Source organism: Nipponia nippon, unplaced genomic scaffold, assembly GCF_047370975.1.
Source record: "Nipponia nippon isolate SJK-2023a ecotype South Korea unplaced genomic scaffold, ASM4737097v1 scaffold_27, whole genome shotgun sequence".
Classification (NCBI taxonomy): domain Eukaryota; kingdom Metazoa; phylum Chordata; class Aves; order Pelecaniformes; family Threskiornithidae; genus Nipponia; species Nipponia nippon.
This window is the reverse complement of record NW_028262344.1, coordinates 3,454,207-3,476,933: the sequence shown is the minus strand read 5'-3', so window position 1 is coordinate 3,476,933 and position 22,727 is coordinate 3,454,207. Positions and strand designations below refer to the sequence as shown.

The window sequence follows — 22,727 nt, the reverse complement described above, 5'->3', positions numbered from 1 at the left end:
AAATGCTATTTCAGAGGCCTGGCGGTGTCTGCTGAGCGGTGCTTAGCCTCTAGTACAGCGGACAGAAAACGTCACCCGTGGCGCCCGGCAGCAGAGGGAAGCCGGGCTCGTCTGCCCCGGCCACATTGCCGGGGGCCTGCAGGCTGCAACCTCCGGCGCTGCAGTTGCTGAACAAAGTGCTCCTTGGCTCTTAAGTTTTCCAGTAATTTTCCCAGGCAAATTATGCACCTGCCATGGCCTCAGGTGAAAACATTTTTTTGCCACAGCCATCAACCGTTCAGAAAAGGGAGAGTTATTTTGGCACCAAAATCCTATACTCCCCTCTGAAACTGCATCTTGTTCGTGCTGTCATAAAATAAGAAAACTTAAAACGCAGAAGGTGGACTGAAATTTCCATCAGGTGTTGCAAGATGTGCTTCCCTACTCTTAGCATTTTTTTGAAGTAAGAGCCCTTCTGCGGAAATTCTTGTGTGCGCTGTTCGCAAGTCCTGTGGCAGAGGAATGTCTGGAGAAAGGGCGAGCGGTTTCACAGCTGGGGTCTGTGAACCGCGAGCAGCTGTGTAACGGTGCAGGGATCAGCCTTGCTGCAGCCTGGGTAGTGCAGGCATGTGAAAAATGCTCCTTTTCAGTAGCACAAAGCAAGCAGTTGGCTAGTAAATAAGGCAAGCCGATTTAAAATCAAGGCTTAATTGGGAAGCTGGTATGAAACAGGTCTCCTGTGTACTCAGGAGGAGTGGTATTTGAGGTGGTACAAATCACAGATAATGTTTACGTGGAAATGCAGCTCTCTGAGATGCCACCCAAAACCGATAGATTTCCTTTTAGTAACTTGGAGTAGATGTGGTTTCTAGATATGTCTCTTTTAATATGAATACCTCTTTTTTTTTTGCTTTACTGCACTCGTGACTTGATATTCCTTGGAATTAAGAGATGACGTACGGGTATGTTCTGCACAGAGCAATCCAGCCATGCACTGGGTGAGTGGGCTCAGACATCTGCACAGTATCATTCCCCTGTCACCAACTGATGGTGGTATAATTAGAAAAGTCATTAATCCTTGCTCAGCAGTGCTAAAAACTATTTATAGCAAGGCAGACAAAGAGAGTACCCTGCATATTGGGCTAGGGTGGGTATGGAAATTACTCCTGGTGGTACTGTGGGGCCCAAATCAGAGACGGTAATTTGCTTCTGGGAGGGGAATTCCTATTCTGGCCATAGGCAGATGCAACCTGTCTATGACCAAGGTATCACCCTCTGGACTGGCTACAGGGCATCGCTTTGGACATCCCTGGGAGGCTGGCACCATCCTAGGCTTTGAGGTCCCGGTGGGAATCCTGTCCTGCCTGTGTCCTTCTGCCACCAGGACCCACCAGCACCCAGTGCAGAGCACGGGGCTGGAGCAGGTCTCAGTCAAGGCACAGTAATGAATCGACTCAGCTCTCCTTTTCGTCGGTGTCCCTGGGGAAAGGCACTGAAACCAATCAAAATGGCCCTTCTGATAAATTAGCAGGGACAAACAGTATCTGACAGCCTGCTGTTCATACTTACGCCTTGGGACTGGGCTGGCCGTTTGCTTATATGTGTTCATCTCTCGTCCATGGAGCTGGAGAGCCCTGGTCCGCTGGGTTAAATAGCGTTAGCAGCAAGCACGCTTAGCAACTGATACGCAGAAGGCAAACTTGGTAAACGCTGGAGCCTGCCTGGGGAGAATAATGGAGCAAGTGTTTGCATGGCAGCTTGCAAAGCAAGCCGAACGTGCTGTGCCACAGCGACGGAGGTCCGGCAAGCCTTGTTCGGTGCTGGGAAAACAGTGATATGGATAATCCAGTGACAGAAGGGGCCTTTGCAGCAGCGCAGCGCATGCGGAGCTGATGTCGGGTTTTGCACAGAAGGAGCTGTGTTGCGACGTGCTCCCTTCCTACCCAGGTTGCCCCACCTCCCTGCTGAGCCAGCTCTTCCATTTAAGCAATTAGCACCCAGGCTTCCCTCTCCTGTGCAGTCCTGAGCACCCAGGTGCAACCAGGATGACCAGCACAGGCGTGCTGTCTGCTGGGCTTGCTCGGGAGGACGGCTGACGTGGGTGCCTGCCCAGCTGGTCTGTATCTCCCATCGCAGTGGGCTGTCCTGGCAGACCACTGGTAGCCACTGGCCTGATTTCCCCCAGCCCCAGCTGCTCCTTGTGCCAGCAGCGCTGCAGCAGCGGAGAACAGAGTAGGGAGCGCACCTCTGCATCTGCGCTTGTGCTCGGGGCTGGTAGCTTGTGCCCAGCTTCTGCCCGTCGTCTCCTCGTGCTGGTCTCAGCCATCAGGGAGCTTTCAGGATGCTTTGGCAGGTAAGGGTTTGTTACTCACTCTCTTCCCACTCGGGGACTCCTGCGACAGCCGTATCTGTTCCGCTCTGTGTGTTATCGCTCTCTAACTCTAGATTAATGCTAGTGGTGTGGGCAGAGAAATTGGTCCCCATGTCTCTAAGCCAGAGGAAAAACTGGGGCGTTAGCAATGCTTAGTGAGCTACAGGCCAAGCAAGGCTGTTGTTTACAAGCCTCCGAGATGCAGCTCAGCCTGGGCTAAGGTCCACGTTTTCCCTGTGCAAGAGCCAATCTTTCTGCCAGGCTTTCCGCTTGAGGGGGTCCGTCTCCGCACGCTCTCCCAGCGCCTGGGCTTTGCCAGACCTCGGCTGCCCGCTCGACGGCTCCCCGCACAAGGGCAGCTTTTGTGCTAGTCTGCTGTAAGAGGGGGGTGGGAGAGACTCCGAGCTTTCTGTAGCAGCAAAAAGAGGGTGCAACGAAGGACTGCTGGGTGTTAAATAGTGCATGAGGAGCCTGCAGAACTGGCACGGAGGCAGCAGTTGCTGGAAGTGGAGTGTTGCAGGCGGGTGCGGGAGTGGGTGTTGGCGAGGCGCTGGGGGAGCCTGCGATGTTGTGCTGGGGTCAGTTGAGGTGGCAGCGTTCGGAGAAATGCTCCTGTTGTCAAGTTAAACACTTCACTGGGTTTTGCCTAGTGAGGCACAAATTGCATGTCTGTGTGCTGGCAGTCAGGCATCAGGGTAACCACAGGGGAAATATGTTTCTGTCTGGGCTCGCTGCATCTTCCAGGCTTTGCTGTGAGGGTTTCGCAGAAGAAAGCGTAAAATTATTCTAGCCTCTGAGATTAGTGACCGAAGCCTTCCCGTCCGCAGGGACGGGACTGAAACCCCTCGCACAGCGTGCTGGCGGGCAGCTGGCTCCCCTCTGCCTGGGCCGGGGTTCAGCGGCTGGGGCGCGCTGGGGAGGTGGGAGAGGACCTGTTGAAGACATGGTGACCGCTGTTTGGGAATTGCGGGAAGTCCCCGGTGCTGGCTTTGGCTGACAAAAGCAGAGCTCAGGCTCTTCACCGTGCCTGTGGTTTGCCTGGATGATAAAAGGTGACCTCGGAAATTGCATTTCCAAATACCTTCCCCTATCTGTGAACGATGGCATTGTTCCCAGTGTTTCGGGCTGGGACTGCCTGGGGCTCTTTGTTTAAGCTCCCTGGGTGCTGCAATTCTTATGCACAGAGCTAAAGATGCTCTGCCAGAGTCTGAGATCCTGGAAGGCGGCTGCAGTTCAGCCTTTTGTTATCCGGAGGATTAAAAACTGCAGTTGAGGATGAGCTAAGGAAATCAAAGGAACCTATCTAGGGACATCCTGCAGGCATGTTTAACAGTGTGATGGAGCCAGGGTCAACCACTAGTTCAGGTTGTTTCAAACAGCACGAGCTGGCAGAAGGGCCCACAAACCTCACTGAAGAAGCACGTAGTACATCCAACACGCTCAGCAAACTTTGTTTTGCAAAAAACCTGCCGCTGCCTGCTCTAATTTCGCTGCTGAATGTCAGGGAAGGAGAAGTCTAAAGGGCATCATGCCTCAGAAGAGAATCTGAGTTGTTACCGTCTCAAAGGAATAGGGACTGCCCAGGTCCCAGGAGGGTCGCTTGCTGCGCTCTGGGTGCACGGAGGGTGCGCCACAGGCTGCCGCGGCACTGCTCGGCCGGGCAAAAGCCGGGGAGCATCCGCAGGCGGCTGTGGGGCGGCGGAGCAGAGCGAGCCTTGTGGGGGCCAAGCGTAAAGCGTCTGGTCAAGGTACAGCCCTTCTGATGGGAACTGCAGAGGCTTGTCTGGAGAGCCTGAATGTCCTGGTCTTGGAGCCCGAGCCTCTTACTGGCATGCCAAATAGCGTTTGCTCCCAGGGCTGAAGGAGATGGACAATAGGGGCAGCACAATTAGGGTAACGTTTTGCCCTGCTTTAGCTTTGCACGCTCGTGTTGCTGAAAGAATGGCCTCGTGCTGCATGCACGTGGCCACAGGGTTTGTGGACTCTGCTACGAAGCTTTGCTCAAGCCCGTGCCTCCTTGCTCCAGATGTGCTGAGCGGCTGCCGCTCCCTGAGCCAGCGCTGCTTTGTGCTCTGCATCAATCCGCGATCTCTGCTCTGATCGGCAATGGGAATTACATTTGGGAGAGGAGTGGCAGCCGAGCTGGAGGCTGCTCTGGCGAGCGCGGCAGCTTTCACCTGCCTGCAGCCGCCTGTGCCGGTGGCACACCAGGGAGTGGGCAGCGCCAGCAGCTGGCTTTGTCCCGTGTCCCATTGGGAATGATGTCCCAGTTCAGGCCGTGTGCTGCAAGGATGCCTCATAAATGACGCGCAGGTGCCTGTGCCTTTGCCTGCGGTTTCCTCTCCTCTTCGCTCCCCCATGCCTGCCAGTGCAGAAAATGGAAGGTGGATAGCACAGCGTAGCCCGAGGGAAGGGGAACAGCAAACGCCGAGAGGAACACCAGATGTTGCTGCATTGCGCAGCAGAGCGGCATCTATCCCGTATCTATCAGTATCCCGTATCTATCAGTATCCCGTATCTATCAGTATCCCGTATCTATCAGTATCCCGTATCTATCATCAGTAGAGCATCATCTACCCTGTCTCCAGCATTCGCTCTGAATCCACAGGCTGATGTCCGATCAGTGGCGTTTCAGGGGAAGGCCTGGAACGATGCCCTTTGCTGGCCCCTGGAAAGTGTGGCATTTGCCACGTGTCAATTGTTTTACTGGCATGAGATAGAAAGTAGATTTTTGAAGTGCAAAACGCAGCTACTTCCAGCAGTCCCCCCTCCATCCCACAAGGCGACCCACACCTAGCTAGTCCTGGTTACATGCGCTTGGGCAGTTTTTGCTGTGTCCTTTGACATGCTCTGATGGGCAGGCACGGAGCTGTGAATGCACACAGGAGCTGGGCCTGCCTGTGCCTTGTGAAAAACCCAAGGTACTAATTTTGCTTTGCTTAATTCCCTTCCACCCAGGGCCTTTGCCATGCCCCTTGACCCGTGCCGTGACAGCTAATTAAGAAAATGGCCTTGAAGAGAGCAGGTTTCTTTTTTTCCTCCCTTGGGGAAAGGGGGGTGAACTGAGCTTTTACACCAAGGGCAGATCGATGGTCCTGCAGGGCCTGCTTCTCATTTATCCTCTGGCCGCATCGTGCCACAAGTTACGCTTCCCCGCTTGCCATAGAGCTACCACGTGGTCTTAGCACAAAGGAGAGCCAAAGCGATGGTGGGTTCTCCCGGGCAGCAAAGCAACATGGAGCTGTGCTTACCGCTGTGACTAAAATCTTGTTTATTCCTGGAGATTTTTATAATTATCCACCGAGCTATGTAGCGCCTCAGGAACAGTAGATTAGTAGCAGACGGTCAGACGCGGGGTTTCATTGGGGAAAAGCTGGTTTCCACGGCAGGTCACAAGCCTGGGAGCAGAGCACCCCAGGCGCCCAGCCCGCCAGCTGCGCGTGCCCGCCTCGGTGCAGAAGGCGCCCTGCTTCGTGGTGCTGGGCTTTGGGGACACCCTCCCGCACGGGGACTGCCCTCGTCCCCGGCTGCGTGAGTGGGAGCTGCCGGGAGGTGCTAGAAAGAGCACGGGGCTCCTCTTCTCTGGTGAGAAGGAAGGTGAAGGGTGCGGGGTTTATTCGGACACCTCGAGGCTGTACCTCTCCCTTCTCTGGGGCTTTTGCCTTTGTGTTGTCCATCTCTTTAGCCTGCTTCAGCTCTGCAAAGATTGCTGCAGGACTCCAGGTAATTACACCGCTCTGGAAGCATGAAATGCCATGTAAATGCTGAACGTTCATTAAGTATGCCTTAGGCTGGACCAGCATGACCACGTTGCACATGTCTAAGCAAGTGAGACCATTCAAGAGTCGAGTGGCTGGTTCTTGTATCTTGGGTGCACTGAGGTGGAGAGGAATCCACCTGGGATTGGCAGCAGGGCCCCGATTCAGCGGGTGCATCAGTCTCTTTGCTGCCCCGGGGCTGGGGGCTCCCGGCACAGCCGGCCCCGCTGCAGCTGCGTGCTGCACGAGGGCTGTGCCTTCAGCACTGCCGCGGGGGGCTTGGTACCCTGCGCACCCTGATGTTTATGCTAATTAATTGCTGACCAGATAACAGTTCTGTATTTAATTGGTGGTTGAAAAAGATTTTGCTGAACAGCCCTGTGGGTTACTGGACCATGTGCTTGCTATGGACAGTGCTTAGCTCAGCCTTTGGGAGGAAGCAGGGCTGGTGGAAGAGGCAAATTAATCAATGTGACTGCCCACCAGACTCAAATTAGAGAGAAATAGATTTTTTTTTTTCTTTCTGGAAGGGAAAAATGTAATGTTCCCATAAAAATACAAGGAATCTGAAATATTTCATAGCTGTAATGTGTGTGAGAGGAAGGGTAAGCTTCCTCTGGGCGAGGAGGTTAGATGGGAAATTCAATTATTCACTTGGCTGCAGGGCTGTCGGCACCTACCTGCAAGCGAAGGAAGGTTTGTGCCTCCCCCTCGAGGCAGAGAGTAACCGATGCCCTTTGCGGGTTGGGGTTTTTAGCGGGGGCTGCGCACGCTCCTGTGCCGGGCAGCCCTCCAGCAGCGAGGCTGCGCGGTGATGAGAGGGGAGAGGTCTCCCAGGCAGTGCCCGCCGATGGAAACGGGCTGGACCTGCCTGACCAGGCTATTCCAAGGGCAAAAACAGCCTTGCTGGCTCAGGGTATGCAAACAGCCGCTGAGGGCTTGCAGCCTGTGCAGGATCGGGCCGTGTGTGCTGGCAAGCGGCCTCCCTGTGCAGGTGGCCGTGCGCATCTCGAGAACCCGGCCCAAGATGTCGGAGCGTTTCCTTCCCAGCCGGTGGCAGCTTGGCAGCTCCGCTCATCTGTCTTGATCCCCGCTTCCCAGCGGCACTGGCCGAGGCAGCGCCGCCTGTCCGGAGCCTCTCCCGGGAGGAAATGGCCCCGGGTTGTGCTCTGCTTTGTTCCGTGGCTGCGGTAACCTCTCCTTCTTTGGAGAATAAGATGTTAAAGAGCTTTTGAAAATGATCAAACCCTTCAGCTTCTCTACTGTGATTAATCAATCACAGCTGCTGCTTTTACAGCTCCACGTTTTGATGCGTTTCAAGTTGTTCCAAAGTTAGCCCAGCTCAGGGCCAGTAAACACGTTCCTGAGCCCTGGCAGGGTGCTGGGATGGAGCAAAAGCTGAATTTTCCAGTCCTGCGCTTTGTTGAAAGCCAAGGCTGCCCAAGTCTATCGGGGAGAGCCGTGGGGCAGCCTGTTTGTTCGGCACAAAGGAGGGCAGTAACGAATTACTCATTCTTGCCGTTATTTTCTGCAAAAGAAAGTTCTGCTCGGGGGCGTTTTTGTCCAGGGAGCCTTCCGTGAGCCCCCTGGAGCCGTGCCGTGCTGGCACGCCGAGCCAGTGCCGCGGGGATGCTGCCAGGCTCTCGGGGAGCATTTGGGGCTTTGCAGGAAAGGTTCCTGGTGCCGGCGCAGTAAGAGCAGGCTCCGTGCGGCAGGCATGCTTTCTCGTGGGCGGCGGGGAGCCGTACAGCCTGCTCCTCCGGGGTTCGGTTATCTCCGTTCCTTTCTCTGCCCAGAGTGCGGAGCTCGGTCTCTGGACTGGCCCGGGTTTCCCCAGCCGCCTGCGTTTGGGGTGACAGGGCGGTTTGGCCGCGCAGCCGTATCAGCAAGGCAGCTGAGTGGCCCCGTGTCCCTTTCTGGTGGCTGGGGAACGGGCAGCATCCCAAAATGCTCGCGGGGTCAAGGAGCCACAGGCGAACACGAAGAGAGGCAGCTAGTGCTCCGCGACAGACGGGGTGAGCACGCTAGATGGTGAGAGGCTGCACCTTGAAACATTTTAAAGGATTTATTAACCTGTAAGTTATTTCCAGCATTTCTTGTGCTGATGCTGCCATTACAAGGGAGCATGGGATGCTCCGGGCAATTATATAATCCTAAAAAAAGAAGCGAGGAAGAGATTTAAGAAATATCTGTTCCCTGGATGGCAGCTGCATCATTGCAAATATTGTCTGATCTGCCCTTCTTAGCACTGAAGTATCTGAGGCTCCAGGTGGCAGCTCTAAGGAGTCTGTGTCAATTCTGGAGGCTTAGATGTATGGCTTATATGCTCCTTAGCAGTTATTTTTTTACAGCTAAAGAGCCAAGCAGGATCGTGAAGCACCACAGCTCAGATAGTTTGTAAAACCACTGTCAAGCAGATTAAGCTGGAAATGGAAAAATTGCTGGTGGTCTTTTCTCTCCTTTCTAACATTTGTCTGATAGAGGGTGATTTAAAGTCCATTTCACCACCCAGGTGCGGCTCCAGATACCCGGTAGCAAAAGTGCGGCAGCTTGGCTCAGCCAGCTACTTTGCACAAACAAAACCCCTGAGACTGTCTGCAAAGTATATTTAATAGAAAGAAATCCAACTAAATAGAGTCGCTTGTTAAAGGTGCTGCCGACACAGCCCGTTAGTGCCCATCAGCCACAGCTGATCTGTCCGTGCCGGGGAGCTCTCGCCCAGGGCACCGGTCAGATTTGGCTAGTTCTCTGTTAGGTATGCGGCATATGCTTGCCAGTAAGGCATCTTGCTTAAGATGCAGCATTTTTACCAGGCTCTGGCAAAGGTGATGCCTAGGCAGCAGAGCTCTTTTGTGAGAAAAGAGGGAGGCCTGTCATCGCTTTGATTAGCCAAATGTTCAGAACGGGAATGCTTGGTTTTGCCTGGCTTTGGAAGTGAAGGCATCAAGGAGCCTTTCCACATCTCGGTAGGCAAGCCGAGTATCCCCCCGTTCCTCCAGGGCGCAACCCCCTGTTGCCTTGAGCTGCAAAGGCCTTTGAGACATCTTCCCTCCCCTGCAGAGACCCAGCACCCTCATCCCTGCTGAGAGACGTTACGGGAACAGAGGGAGGCAGAGCGGAGCCCGATTAACTGCCTTTCTCCTGGGTGTCTGCATATGCATCGCAGGCTGGAAATGTCACCTTGCGAGGCTTGGAGCACAACCGCTCTCTGCTCCATCGTGTCCCCATTTCTTACCTAACCTGTAAGTCGTAAGGTTCATGGGCTGGCAAATGAGGTGCCTGCCAATTCAGCAACGCAGGGACAGAAACCCTCCGCGGTACTAAGCCGGTCCTCGCCCTCCTTATTTCGTTATAAGCAGAAAGGAGGGCAGTGAGATGACATTGCCTCTGAATTGTTGCGTGGGCAGAGGGAAGGTGTACGGGATTGTGCTCGCCTACACCCTGGTTTTCAGGACTTTCAGTCTGAAGTGGCTTTGCCTGGAGGATATTGTGCACAAAAAATAAGGAAAGTCCACTGTCTTTCTCGATTCAGCTGTTACCGGATTTCAGAGCGGGGAGATGGGTTTGGTTTAAGCCTGGCTGTGCATTGCAGGCTCCTGGGCATGTGTGCGTGGTGCTGTATTAGGGACTGTCTCTCATCGCATATGGTTTGCAGGGCTCTGCATCCCCCTGATTTCTCCTTCCCCTGTTTATTGCATTGCCCTCCTCTGCTCTGCCCCTGGCCTTGGGCACTTGTTCATTGGCTTCTGCGTCCCAGCGGTCCTGCTAAGGGAGGCCGTGACTGCCCTTGGGATGGAGACAGACCCGTCCCGTTCCCTTTGCTCCCTGCTCTCCTCGGGCCACTGCTTTGAGAGAGCCGTTCCTGCCCTTCATCCCCGCGCGGGGGGCTTGCCTCCCACTGTCGCCCAGCGCGGCGGGTGCCTGCAGCGCGAGGCGCGCTCGCTCCGTAAATCCAGGGTATTAAAAGAAGTGCGTCATCTGCAAAAGTATGAATCTGGAAGTAAATACGTCCCCCCTGGAGCCCGTGATATCCTTCACGGCCTCTGCCCTGCAAATCAGATTTGCACATCCTTATATTTTCCCAGTCAGGAAAATCCCTCTCGGGGGCTCTGATTTAGGCTGCGCCGGGCAGCTCTGCCTGTCCCTGCCCTGCCAAGCCTGCCCAAGGCCAGGGCCTGGCTGGGGCCGTGGGAATCGGTCCCGGGGAAGCTCTCGCCGGGAGCAGGAGCTGGATGCGGAGGGAGGCTGCTGGGACCAGTGCAGCCTTGCGGAGCGCGGCGGAGCCAATCGCTGCTGCCAGGGGTGGAGCTGGAGCGCCCGCGGAGGCTCGCCCAGCGCCTTCCCAGCACACTTGGCCTGGGCTGCTGGGAGAGCTGGTCGGGGGAGAGGAGAGCCGTGCTCGCAGCTCCACTGGGCGCCTTCCCTGCCGGCATCGCTGGAGCGGCATCGCTGGAGCGGCATCATCGCTGGAGCGGCATCGCTGGAGCAGCTCTGCTGTCCTCGGCGCGGCAGCCCAGCCAGCGACGCCAAGGTACCGACCCGTCCCTGCCGGCTTGCGCGTTGCTTGTTGCTTGAATCTGTTGATTAGAGTTGGAGGAAAGTTTACTGGGGAATCAGAGCTGTTTGATAGCAGCGTTTGTGGGAGAGCAGTGGGAGGGGAGCTGTTACGCTCGCTGGGACCAGCTGCCAGGTGCGGCGAGGCTGTCGGAGCGGTGTTGGTACCGCAAGCGCTGCTGCGGAGGGGCAGCCCATGGCCGGGGTCTGACCCTCTGCCCGCGCTGGCTGTGCCACCCCCGGGCCCGTGGCGGGAGGTCAGAGGCGACCAGCGTACGCTGTGCGGGTGGTCCAGCCCCGTGCCAGGCGGTGGAATATTTTCCCGGTGGATTTTGTAGCGAACGCTGCATCCACCTGTGAGCTGGCGGCCACAGCCGGGCAGGCCTCTCGGTGCGGGCATCCCCCGAGGGGCAGCCCCTGTGCCGGACGGTCGGTGGAAACTCGGGGTGCTTTTACCGAATGGACTCTGTGCAGGCATCCCCACAGTCCAGCGTGGGAACGGGCGCTCCTAGGGCTGCGGGATGCGAGCATGGATGTCTGCAGATGTAGGAAAACAAGGCTATTCTCTCTGTTGTTTGGGAAGTTTGGAGAACTTCCCAAGTCAGCACTGCTTAGAGAGCAAAAGCACATTTCCAGGGAGGCAGCTGAGCGCAGGGGGCTGGGGCTGCTGTCCCTGGGGGCACCCTGATCCGACTCACTGCAGCACCCGTGGGGAAAGCAGCCGCCGGCCTGCGCGGCTGCTCGTCACCGGCCAAGGGGGATCGGTCTGTGCCTGTCCGTGGGGCTGGCTGACCCCGTGTGTTGCACTGGAGTCGTCTGTAGGTCTGAGAGCCTGAGCAAAAGCTGTCCCTTATGCAGCACGAGCGAGGTGACTGCTGTTTTGGGCTGCGTGAAGGATCTCTAGTAACTGACCCTTGAGCTGTCTGAATTACTGGCGATCTGTATCTGTTGGTTAGTGATACCAGACCTGGGCAGTGCCCCCTCAGTTCCTGATGTCAAACATGCTCCGATTGCTGCCCTTCGGGCAGCCGCACGCTCCTTTTGCCTTCCTCTGATGTTGGAATGACCTTAGCGTGCGGTATCGGGTGAAGAAGAAGGTTTGCGAAGCTTTGAGGAGACAGTTAAAAATCACCGGTTTGCATTTTCTGTATGAGATTGTGCTGTTGGCTCTGGCGTGAGCACGTGCAGTCCATCTGCAAAACACAAACAACCGGCTCTGGAATGTAAGAGGGGAGCAGGGGGATGCTGCTGGAGAGGGGCGGCGTGGGAAGGGGGCACCGGGCAGAGGAGTTTTGGCTTCGGGGCTCTCGCCGTGCCACAGGAAAGGGACAGTGACCTGGAGCATCTCCTGCCACTTCTCCTTGCACTGCGCTGTGGGGCGGGGAACGGCAGGGACTTGATAAACAATTTTGGAAGAGGTATTTTGACAAAGGTTGCTAGACAGTGACTCATCTCCTGTAGGAAGGGACAGGAGGGAGGGGCAGCAGAGGAGCTTTCTAGAGTAAAACTGGGTCTTTCCCCCCAATTTTATCAGAAATGGAAGGGCAGGAGTCCTTCATTACTCCCAGAGCAGTGGAGACCTGTCGATTATAAACCTCCTAATCCCGGTGCCCCCTGCGCCTGCTCTGGCACCTCCCGCACCCCTTTCCCTGAGGAGGATCCTGGGGATGGGACTGTTCCAAAATTTGGATTGATTGCACCCCCCCAGCCCCCCAGTTGATTTTATCTGGTCATTCTTAGTCACTTCTGAGTCACTCTACATCATTAATCCTTGTCCCTAGGTAGCGGTGTGCACTGCGTTTCTGCGTGCGTACCCAACTTGGTGCGCAGGTTTCAGAGGTCACTTCCCTTGGCCCCGAGTTGCGCTGTCTTAACTTTCCTTCTGCGTCCAGCCTTCCTCCCTCCGACTTTTCCGCCCTGCTCTGCCCTCTCCTGTGCTGAAAAGCCCAGAGGAGGTGGAGCGCTGCCGCATTTCCACTTCCCCAGGTGTGCTGTAGAGCACACACTACACCCGACGGGCCTCCCCGCCTGTTCACAGCAGTGCTGGCTAACCCTCCTTGAAAAGGTGTTGTCTATGTAGGGAGATGTTCTGCTGATGTTTGCCTGGATCTGGTTTAGTTGCTGCTTCCAGTTTGCAGCCAGTCGATCCTTGCTGACTTAGCACCTTGCTCCCAGGGAGCAGCCTGGCTTTCTCTCCCTGGGGGCTTTATGGCTTGGTGTCTGGCACCGCACCACCCTCTTCGTGCCTGGAGATTTACCCAGGAATGCTGATGGCCAGTTTGGTCCAGCTACGGATTTATCACCCCTCCCTGCAGGAGTTTTGCTGTTGAGGGGAGGAAAAGTCCCCAAACCCACCGACAAACAGTTCTTCCCCACATCAGCGACCAAATGTAGACAATAATAGTGGGGATTTTTTGAGGATTATTCCTTTGCGGGAAGCAACTTTTGACCAGAAGTCGGCATCTTTTTGAGACCCGTGAGTCTCTAATCAGACCCTTTTTCATTGCAAGGTGTTCTCCCGAGTCGGGAGGGCTCCCAGAAGCCCCTCAGAAATCGCTGCAGGGTCTGAGACAGCCAGGCAAAGCTGGGCTCCTGGGGCTGGTCCTGGCGGATCCTTGCACCGGGTGGCCCGGGCACTGTCAGATCTGGGTGTCTCGCTTTATCTGGGTTAAGCTCCCAAGGAAAGAGGTGTGACTTGAGACCCAGAACTGGTTTGAGAGATCAGAACTGGGCCAATTTCTAGGCCAAAACGGGGCTGCTGGTGTTCCCAAGGGCTGATTTGGGTACAGAAACCGATGAAGGTCAAGGCTCCCACCTCCCTTCATGGCGCAGGTGCCTTCCTCCCCTGAACGCTGAGGGAGTCATCTCCCTGACGGCTGCCAGGCAGGTAGCAGGACATACGGAAGCTTTATTATTCCTTACAAAGTGTGAAAAACAGCCCTGTGCTGAAGAGGACCGGAGTTGCGTAGTGCAGACAGGGCTGCCCCCAGGAATAGCAGCAGCGGGGAACGAGGGGGAAGGCTTTCCTCCCCACCATGCCATCCTCTCCCCTGCAGAGAGCGTTTGCTGTGTTTGCATCCACTGAAGGAGGGTTTAACAGAGCCAGGCTCTGCTGTATCGGTTTTCCAGCTGTGACCTTCAGGCATCTTGTGGGTGAGACTGGAGAGGCGGTGGCTGAATGGGACGGTGCAGCTTTGCCGCTTCGTTTCAGTTCTTCTGTAATTTCTTGGGTGCTTTGTTGGCACCGTGCTCGATGTCCCCTGCCCTCCAGGGAAGGACATGCCAAATGCTCCTTTCCAGATTTGCTGGGGTGGTGGAGAGGCGAGCCCAGGCAGCGTGTAGGTCGTGGGCCACCCGTGCCACCGTGGGCTGCTGAAGCTCCTCGTGCCCTGGCCAGGACGCAGCAGAGACCGATGCCCAGAGGGCATCCTGCCCCTTTCTGCAGGTACTTGGGCGATTTGGTTAAGTGGGTGCGCTTATCTATAGCCATATATGTGGGTAAGTGTAACAAGTCAAGAGGAATTAAATACGTATTTTTCTGGGCTGTGGCTTTTGTGGGAGCTGTGTCTGGGAAAAGAAAAGGGTTTCCAGGGTCACTTGTGCTCCGCTGCCTGCTCGTGCCTGCTCGGCCTGGCTCTTGCACAAGAGCATTTGGGTCTTTGTGTTTCTGGTCACCTTGGAACAACCACAGGCGGTGATTTCTGTTCTCCCTGCCTTTGCGCCTGGTTCTGCTGACAGCTGCATTTCTCCTCAGACCGGAGGTGTGAACGCTTCTACCTGCCACCACCTTCTGCTCCTGCAGAGCAGGGAGATGGCATTTTGCAGGGGACCGGGGGGAGCCATGCCATTCGCTTCTTCGTTTATTAATTAGAAAGAAATAAAGTTACAGAGAGATCAGATTTTGAGAAAGACCCAGAGTTCCAAAATGCTCCCAGAGGATAGATCCCTAATTGCTCTCTAATTGCATTAGAGTTTAATTTGTTGTTGTTTTTACTGTAATGTTCCCATTTTTCTCGACAGTTTGCTTTGTTCCATTAAGTAGAAATGGCTGGAGATGAATATTCTCAATATTAAAACTTGCCTGTTGTGCAACGCTTGACAGCTCTTAGGCCTTTAATGTGCTGGCAGGGGCCGCCGGCGGCTTGGCCTGCGTCGGCTGTCAGGCTCCCCGCGCAGGGGAATTCACGCGTGCCGCGCAGCGTTTGTCCCGTGACAGCATTTTGCCCGTAGGCGCGAGGTTCGGTCCTGGGAGTTTTTGCAAGACTTTGCAGATCTGGTGGCACCAAGTCAAGGGCCGGTTGGCCTGTGAGCAAGGCAGGGTCGGTGCCCCCAGGCTGTGCTACTGCAGACGCTTGCGCAGGTGGTCGCTGGCCGTGGACCGCTGCAGGGTCCTGGGCGGCCGGGATGGTTTGCAGGGTGCTGCCCTCATGCCGAGCAGGGGATGGGGGACGCAGCAGGAGGGAGAGGGCTCGTGCCGGTTGCGAGGGGCTTGCTCTTGAGCTGGGCATCGCTTTCGGAGGGAGGTGGTGGCTGCAGATAGTGCCCGGGGGGCGGCGAGGGCTCCATGGGGGAGCGCCGTGTCCCACCTGGGGGTGTGCATGGCTCCAGCGCCATCGCCCCTCGGCCTCTGCGGGATGAGAGGGAAATCGGAAGGCAAGTGGTGGTTGCTGTCCTCCTCCTAGGACGCGACAAAAAGCCGAGCCGAGCTTGCCCCAGAGCGGCTCACGAGCAGCAGCACTTCAAAGGGCTCATTTAATCCATTTCTCCGGAGCACGGAGCGGGAGCAGGTCTGGAAATGCAACCGGCAAGCTTTAAAAAGGGCTTTCAGGAGCTTCATTTGGAAAGCGATAGGGGAGAAGAATATCACTCCTCTTAATTCCAAAGCAGCAGTATATTTATTTTGTCTTGTTAAAGGGGAAATGGGGTAGAAGATGTAGTTAAGCTTGGACCTGCTTCTTGCCAATGCATGTTTGTTGGTGAAACAAATCCTCAAGGTGGGACAGTATAAATAAACCTTTTCAGTATATCAGCCTCTGCACTTGAGGCCCAAGAAGTGTCACCTGCCTCCCCCTTTGATCCACTTGCTTATATATCGCATCCATATTGCTTGTGTGTCACACAGGGTACCTGAACAAGACCCTGGCTGCCCATGAGCTGGGTGTGATGGAGCTGCACATGTGGCTCTCAAAAAGCGGTATCAATGCTCGGAGACGCAGGGAACTGCACTGTGAACTTCAAACTGCTCCCAAATTTGATCCCGCCGCTTACAAACAGTGGGTGGACTTGGTGGCAAAGTGAGACACTGGTATTTAAAGCTGTCTTGAAGGCTACAGCCGCAGACATGACACCCAGCAGCTAGCCACGAATATGAGCCACACACTGGTTTCAAAATTCCATAAAGAAAATGGGAAAGGCTCTGAGCGCTGAATCCACGGCACCCAGAGGGGCTTGTCAGAAACCCCAGGAACGGGATGGAATTGAACCCCCCCTGCTTCTCAAGCTGTAAATGAACCGGTGAAACCCCCTGTTGTATGCGGTGCTGTGCAAGCTCCTCTATTGTTTGGAATAGAATAAGCACGTGTGAGCTGACGGTATTAGTAAGAGAGGCAGAAACTCGAGTGGCATCTGTGCACGGGTAAGGTGTTCAGGCTGGCCCGGTGCGGGTGCAACGCGGCTTTGATCCAGATCGCAGCATGGAGGTGCTGCCCGGCGCACCCGTGCCTTGAAATGCTCTGGGGTCCGTGGATATGCCCGTGCGCTCTTGGTGAACCAGCAGGAGACTGGAATGATCAGCAGGATTTTTCCTTCCCACTGTGCAAAAAATAAGCTGGAATGTTGGTGTGCACACGCGCGCCCCGGCGCATTGGATGGCTGCGCAGGCTCCGTGGCCGGGTCTCGCAGCAGCGGGGTGGCCGCAGAGCCGGCACGGGTCTGCGCAGCCCGGGCTCCTCCCGTGCCACGCCGGGTGCGTGGAGGGGCTGGCCGGGGCATCGCGGGACGCCGGTGCTTTCCACATCCACGCTTACCCCTTCTTTGAGCTCTACAGCCTCGGCTTCAGTGACGACGGCACGTGGCAGAGAGCGCCAGAGTTTAGCTTGACTTAAAATGGAAACTAATTAATCAATTTTCTGTTTTCCACCCTACAATGTCACTGGTGAAAGCATCAAGATGATAACTGTGGATCCAACTGCTCATTTGAAAATATTGAGCAATTATACAAGTTTATGACAATATTATTTCCTGCCACCAGAGATGCTTCACGATACTACTAATTGTAGCAATAATTAATCTGTCTGATTTTCAAGCACATGACTGTCGTTCACAGGAGTCTGGCAGGGATGGGAGCCACGCAGAGTGTGGGGACCTGTTATTTTCCCCCTTGAACTGTCAGATGTTTTTGCTGTGATTTCCACATGCCATGCTGCCGTGAAGAGGCGCTGGCTGCGGCCCCCCCGCGCTCTGCGGCGCTGCCTTCGCCCGCTGCCGGGGGTGCTGGCTCTTCGCGGCGCGGGCTGGGGGCTCACAGGGACCCCCCGCGTGCGGGGACGGGGTAGCGCTTGGACGGGGCATGAAGGCAGAGGGAGGCGAGGAGCTGCTTTGCAGCGCACAGCTCCGAAACCGGGCAAGAAATGATATCGCAAAGCAGAAAGGAGCCGAGTTCTCAGTGCCATCTCTGGTTATCTTCGCGAATTCGTAGGTATGAAACTCTTCAGGAGTTTCCCAGTCCCTTTCTGCAATGCAGGCGGTTTCAGGCCTTTTCAAATCGCCAAGCTCTGGTACGGTTTCAGAGCTGTTCGTGCTGAGGAGGTCATAGGGCTGGTTCCTCTCACCTCTGCCAGTGGACGCAGATCATGGTGAACCCCATTACGTTCAGTCTTCTCAGGAATAAGTCATGCCCTAATGAGCGTTTCTTTCTCATCTGGCTCTGATTGTGCCAGCTGATGCTTTGCTTTGGGAATTTGGTGTTACCCGATGGATGCTTTCCTGTTTCTAGAAATCCTGTACCGCCAGGTCTTGACCCCTTTGCTTCTGGTGGGTGGTATAGCCGAGATGTCTCTTCAGTCTGCTTTTTTGGAGGAGTCTGCACCTTTTTAGAAGCTTTGGATCTGTGTGCACGCGATGCAAGGGTGTTTTCCCTCCCCTACCAGAGCACAGAGGGTTTTTTGGTTTTGCAGAATATATAAAAATCATTTTCCAGCCTTTTTTCCTCTCTAGCCAGAAAGGAAGGCTGATGGCCATGACTGAAGGATAACTTACAAACCCCACTCTGAAAACTGGTGTTGTATGAAACACATTAACTTGTTTTAATGCCTTTCTGTTGCTTCTCGGTACCACAGGGAATGCCTAATAAATCCTGTAGGAATAGGAATCCCCAGACTCTGCAGAGAGAGGGAGATCTTTCCAAATCCTGGAGTCAGAGCCGGTCTCCGAAAGGAGCAGCCGCTGCCCAGCCTGGAGCGCGCCCAGCTCCGGCCGTTCTGAAACAGCAGTTTAATTTCTCACTGCCAAAAATCGATAATTTGCATTGCTGGAGACCCTTTCCCACACAGAGCTGGCGGTCTACAATGGGCATCGGTGAACCATTTCTCATTGCTCAGCTGTTGTTAAGGGAGAGAGGAGAGTTGTGCTTTTCTTCCGGAGGGGAAAATGAAGCATGAATTATCCGAATGGCTTGCTGAAATGCTCCCCACTACGAGGCAGCTCTGACATAAAGTCCAGCATGCTTCTGCTCCGTGTGGATGAGCATGGGAGACGCTCCTGCTTCTTAGAGGAACACAAATGCGAACAAAAGGAAAGGGTTGTGGTTTTCAGTTTTTAAATCATCGATGGGCAAAGAAAAAGAAAAGGCTGTAGGAGGGATGTAACTGTTTTATGTTTTACTTAAGATAAAGCTCCTTGTTGTTTGCTGCGGCACACAAAGCTAATTGACAGATTACACGATAATGTGCAGAAGTTTAATGAAATCTGCTGATACCCTTTAGAAGATGCGGAATTTGGATGTGCAATTAAATGAGGCCGGGGGTTTGGCTGCGCCATGCTAACTAGGGGACTTAGATACAAACCATTTGCATTCCCGGTGTCTTGTTTCTAAATCATTTCATTGATTACAAAAAGCTCTGCTGTAGCAGGGGAGCTGTAGCTGAAGGGAGCAGAGTCCATCAATCATTACAAGTAGGGAGGGTTCCTGGCCAGCGCTGCTTGGCTGCCTCGGGGAGACCTGGGCTCCTATAAATCCTCACGGGTGGCACTCGGTGAGGCAGCTCCGGCTGGCGAATATCGGATGTGTCGGGACGGGAGGGGAGAGGAGCTCAGCCCACCCGCGGGAGCTGGGATGACAGCGAGGATACCGGGAGCATCTCTGCTTCTGCTGTCGCTAACTTCGTTAACCTTTGCCGGGCAGGGAGCTTTTAGTGCTGTCAGCAAGCAAGCAGTGACGTTAAACTGATTTGGGGTTAATGTTGTTGAGGCTGAAGCTGGTTCTGGTAAGAGGTGCTTTAGCTCGGCTGGCTAGACCCATGTGCGGACTTTTATCAAGGAATTCAGTATTAAAATAATCCCCCATCAGTGATGGACAGATTTGTTCTCCAAAGGCTTCTTCTGAGCTTGTTGCCACCTTACATGGCTTTGCCTCTTGGGTTTCTGAGCTGAAGCTGATGGGGAATGACAAGCCCTGATTATGCTAAGTGCTGGCGGCTACGAGCTGCAGGCACGGGATTCGGCTTGACTCGCTTCCTACTGTTTTGTACGTTATTAGGGAGCCATAGGAAAAGTAGGTCCTGCTTATCCAAAAATAAATGTGGCGTCCTGATTGTAATTGCAGAGAAAGGCTGCGCCGGAGCCGCTCTCCGGCTTCTCCCCCCATCTCGGCTCCTGCTGCGGTGCGGCCCTGGCACCGACCCGCGGGGCAGGGGCCAGGGCAGGGCAGCAGCAACCCCCTGACTTTCGGGGTGCCCACAGCCCGGCAGTGCAGACCGCACTCCGGGGAGGCTCGGAGACTATTTATGCCTCTTTTTGTGAGAAACCACCATTTCCATAGCAACCACGAGCATCACATGGTAACCCTGGCTCCGCAGCGTGCGAGCCCGCAAGGCGCCTCGCTGCACCCCGCGCCCCCGGCCCCGCGACGCCCCGCGCTGCCCCGATGCCTCGCGGGGTCCCTGGGGGGATGCGGGTCCCCAGAGGGGTGTGGGGTCCTTGGGGAGCGCGGGTGCTGGAGGGGCTGGGGCAGCGTGGGGCTGGGGGCAAAGCATGGAGGGGGCAGCGGTGGGAGGGTTTTAAAGGGGAGGCGAGCAGGAGGGAAAGGAGCGGGCGCCAGGGCTGCGTGCCAGGCTGTGTCGGACCAGGCTTCCTTCCCAGGGTGGGGCTTGGCCAGGGCTTGGTCGCGGGGAATCTGTTTCTGCCAGCAGCAGAGATGTCCCAGGCCAGGGTACCTGGTTTCTTGCCCACACCAGCTCTCCACTCATCCCAGTACAAGCGAGTCCCTCCTCTCTGCCATCTGACTACATCAAGCCCTCCATCTCAGAGCGCAGCCTCTGCCGAAGCCAGCACAGGTCTGGTTTAACCCCTTCTTTCAGGAGCGTTTCTGGGCTGTTGCTGCTGCTCCGGGGCCGAGCTGTGCCACCCGGCCGTGCTGGAGGGAGTGCCAGGCCCCCGTCCTTGAAGCGTGCAGGGTGCAGAATTGATGCCCTGAGGCACGAAATGCGATTGCTCTTCGTTCATTTCCCATGAATTTCATTAAAGCAGTCACAATATATCAATCACCTTTTTAAAATACATTTTTATTCAAGTCAGCACATGTTTGCAATTAAATCCTGCCACACGATGTAGTGTGAATAATTAGAACAATTCATGCGTATAACCGGCTACACATATTTGTAGGGAAGGGATGGTGCCACTCTCAAAATTGCAGTGTAGCTGCCTTTAAACTTGGCAGCATCCTTCCTCCGTCACCCCCTGAGGCAATTTGTGGCACAGAGGGCTTGCTGTCTGCTGCACGCACAGGTCTTGCCTTTGCTCTCTAAATCTCCGTGCCTGTAATTTCCTTGGCTCGCCCTTTGTTCCCACCTCAGGCAGGCCGTAGGTCAAAAAGGCACGGGCTGGATTTCACTGCCACGCATAAGCTCGCGTCTCTGCCGTTTGCTCCTGTGCCAAGCGCATGGCGCGGTGTTGGTTAGGGGATGCAGAGCACCGCGCGCACCGTGAGCCTTGGCTTTGCTGCTTTGCTGCCTGGAAGGTACCCTCCGCGCCTCGTGCCTTCCCTCTGGCCGAAGGGCACTGCTTTTCCTGACGTGGTCATTAGGTTTTTCTTGCTTGGTTCTGCTATTTATAAACGGTACCTCGGTGACGCCTGTGATGAGGTGAGGAGGTGGGAACATCTTGCAGCTCCCCCCGCTTAGGAGCCTCAGGGGAATTCAGCAAGCCATCCCTGGCGAGATCCTGCTGCCGCAGCTGAATCCTGCGTAGAGGAGCGTGGGGCCGGTCCCTCCTGCCCTGGGGCTGCTCTCGTGGCGCCCTGGGGCGTTTCTCCCCCTCTGCCGGGAGCAGGGCAGCGCTCGCCCAACGCGGGGCGAGGAGCACCGAGGCAGGTGCTCTCCCCACCATGGCGTGGGAGCTGCAAGGCTCCTTTCAAAAAACATCATCTCCATCCATTGAGGAGAGACTGTTGCTGTCTTAAGTGTCCTTTTCCTAATCCTGGCAAGCATCACGAAGTAGGTCCCAGCAAAGGAGCAATTTGGCTGCTTATGCTGGGGGAAGCTGTGTGAGGTTGGGCGTTTGGGGTGCTCGGGTTGAGCTTCTCGTCTGCGCTGAGGCTCCGTCTCCTCTGTGTTGCTCTCCGCAGCCTCTCCTCGGAGTTTTGACACATGGAGCAGACACGTGCAGGATTTCTCCTGCTCCCCAGCTCATGCCACACACAATCTTGTTCTGATTTTCAAGGCTCCAATAAAGCGTGTCAAAATGCATCAAAGGCTGAATGCAGAAGTGAAGCAAGTTGACTCTGGAGAGGATTTCAGGAATGGAGGGAGTAGGGAGATGGCAGATAAACCCCAAACCAAACACGAACTGCAGGGAATGCAAAGCATGGCAGAGGCGGCAGATGTGCAGCACAGCTGGAGGGACACGGAGCATCTTTGGTTTGGCAGGAGAACAAGAAAAACTGAAAATAGCATGCACGTCTTGCGAGGATGTGGTTCGCAGCGAGCTCCTCGTGGGTAGGGACCTCGCCAGCATCACCTCCGGGACGCAGGATTATCTGGGCTCCATCATGTCACTCGCCGGCGAGGGCCCTGTCCCACCTCCGCTGGGGCTGCAGAGGAGAGCAAGTGAATTCAGGTGCTGGTACAGATCCCACGGCTGCGAAATCAGCCTCTTGCACCAGGCTGAGGGTGGGCTGCGCGGGGTCCCGTCATCCCCGTGGGACGGGTCATCCCGTCCTGTCCGCTGCTGGGTGTTCTTCCCTGGGGAAAGCCGGCAGTGCTGCTCTGATGAGCTGCCCCGTCCCCTGCCCTTTCCTCTTGGGAGCCGGCGGTGCTGTCTGCGCTGGGAGCCTGCTGTGGTCGCAGCGTCCAGAGCACTCCTTTCTCAGGACGATAAAAGCAGAAGGAGAATTGAACTCGTGGACCAGGCTCAGCCATCCATCACGCTGATAGTGCTGGGAAATAAGGCACTTCAAAAGGCAGTATTTTGCATTTCTTCAGATGCCTTGTTGTAAGTGCAGTGACAGAGTTGCTGAAAGCACATTAATTATTAGTAAAGGCTTTTTTTCTTTTTATTGCAAGACAAATTAAACAACAGAAGAAACCAAGAGGTGTTACACGAGATGTTAATCCATGGGAGAGTGACAGCAGCAAAAGCCACAAATAATTCATAACGTGAAAATCAGGACATTTAATTTTTGGCTTGTTGTTTGCGTTTGGCATTCACGCGCATGCTTAGTTGCCACTTCTCTGGTGCTCCAGTACAGAGGTTTCGGAAGCTGTTAATTCTGGGCAAGGTGATTAAGGCCCTTGAGAGTAAATTGGATAAGGGACCACAGTTTTTTTCGTTTTCTCTTGACTGGGAGAAAC

The 22,727-nt window shown here is 55.1% G+C and overlaps 1 protein-coding gene across 2 annotated transcripts in view; it reads left to right on the top strand.

Annotated features, from left to right (window-relative positions):
• The first annotated feature begins 2,053 nt into the window (after positions 1-2,053).
• The window catches only part of ZMAT4 (zinc finger matrin-type 4), a 91,541-nt gene continuing 70,867 nt past the window's right edge, over positions 2,054-22,727 (top strand). Inside the window, exon 1 of one of the 2 annotated variants that reach the window (XR_015705953.1) lies at positions 2,054-2,332. The gene's annotated coding sequence lies outside the window, so the exon portion shown is untranslated. Of the gene's footprint in view, positions 2,333-10,504; positions 10,640-22,727 lie in introns of those variants that run through there. The other variant, XM_009468840.2, reaches the window with a different exon arrangement.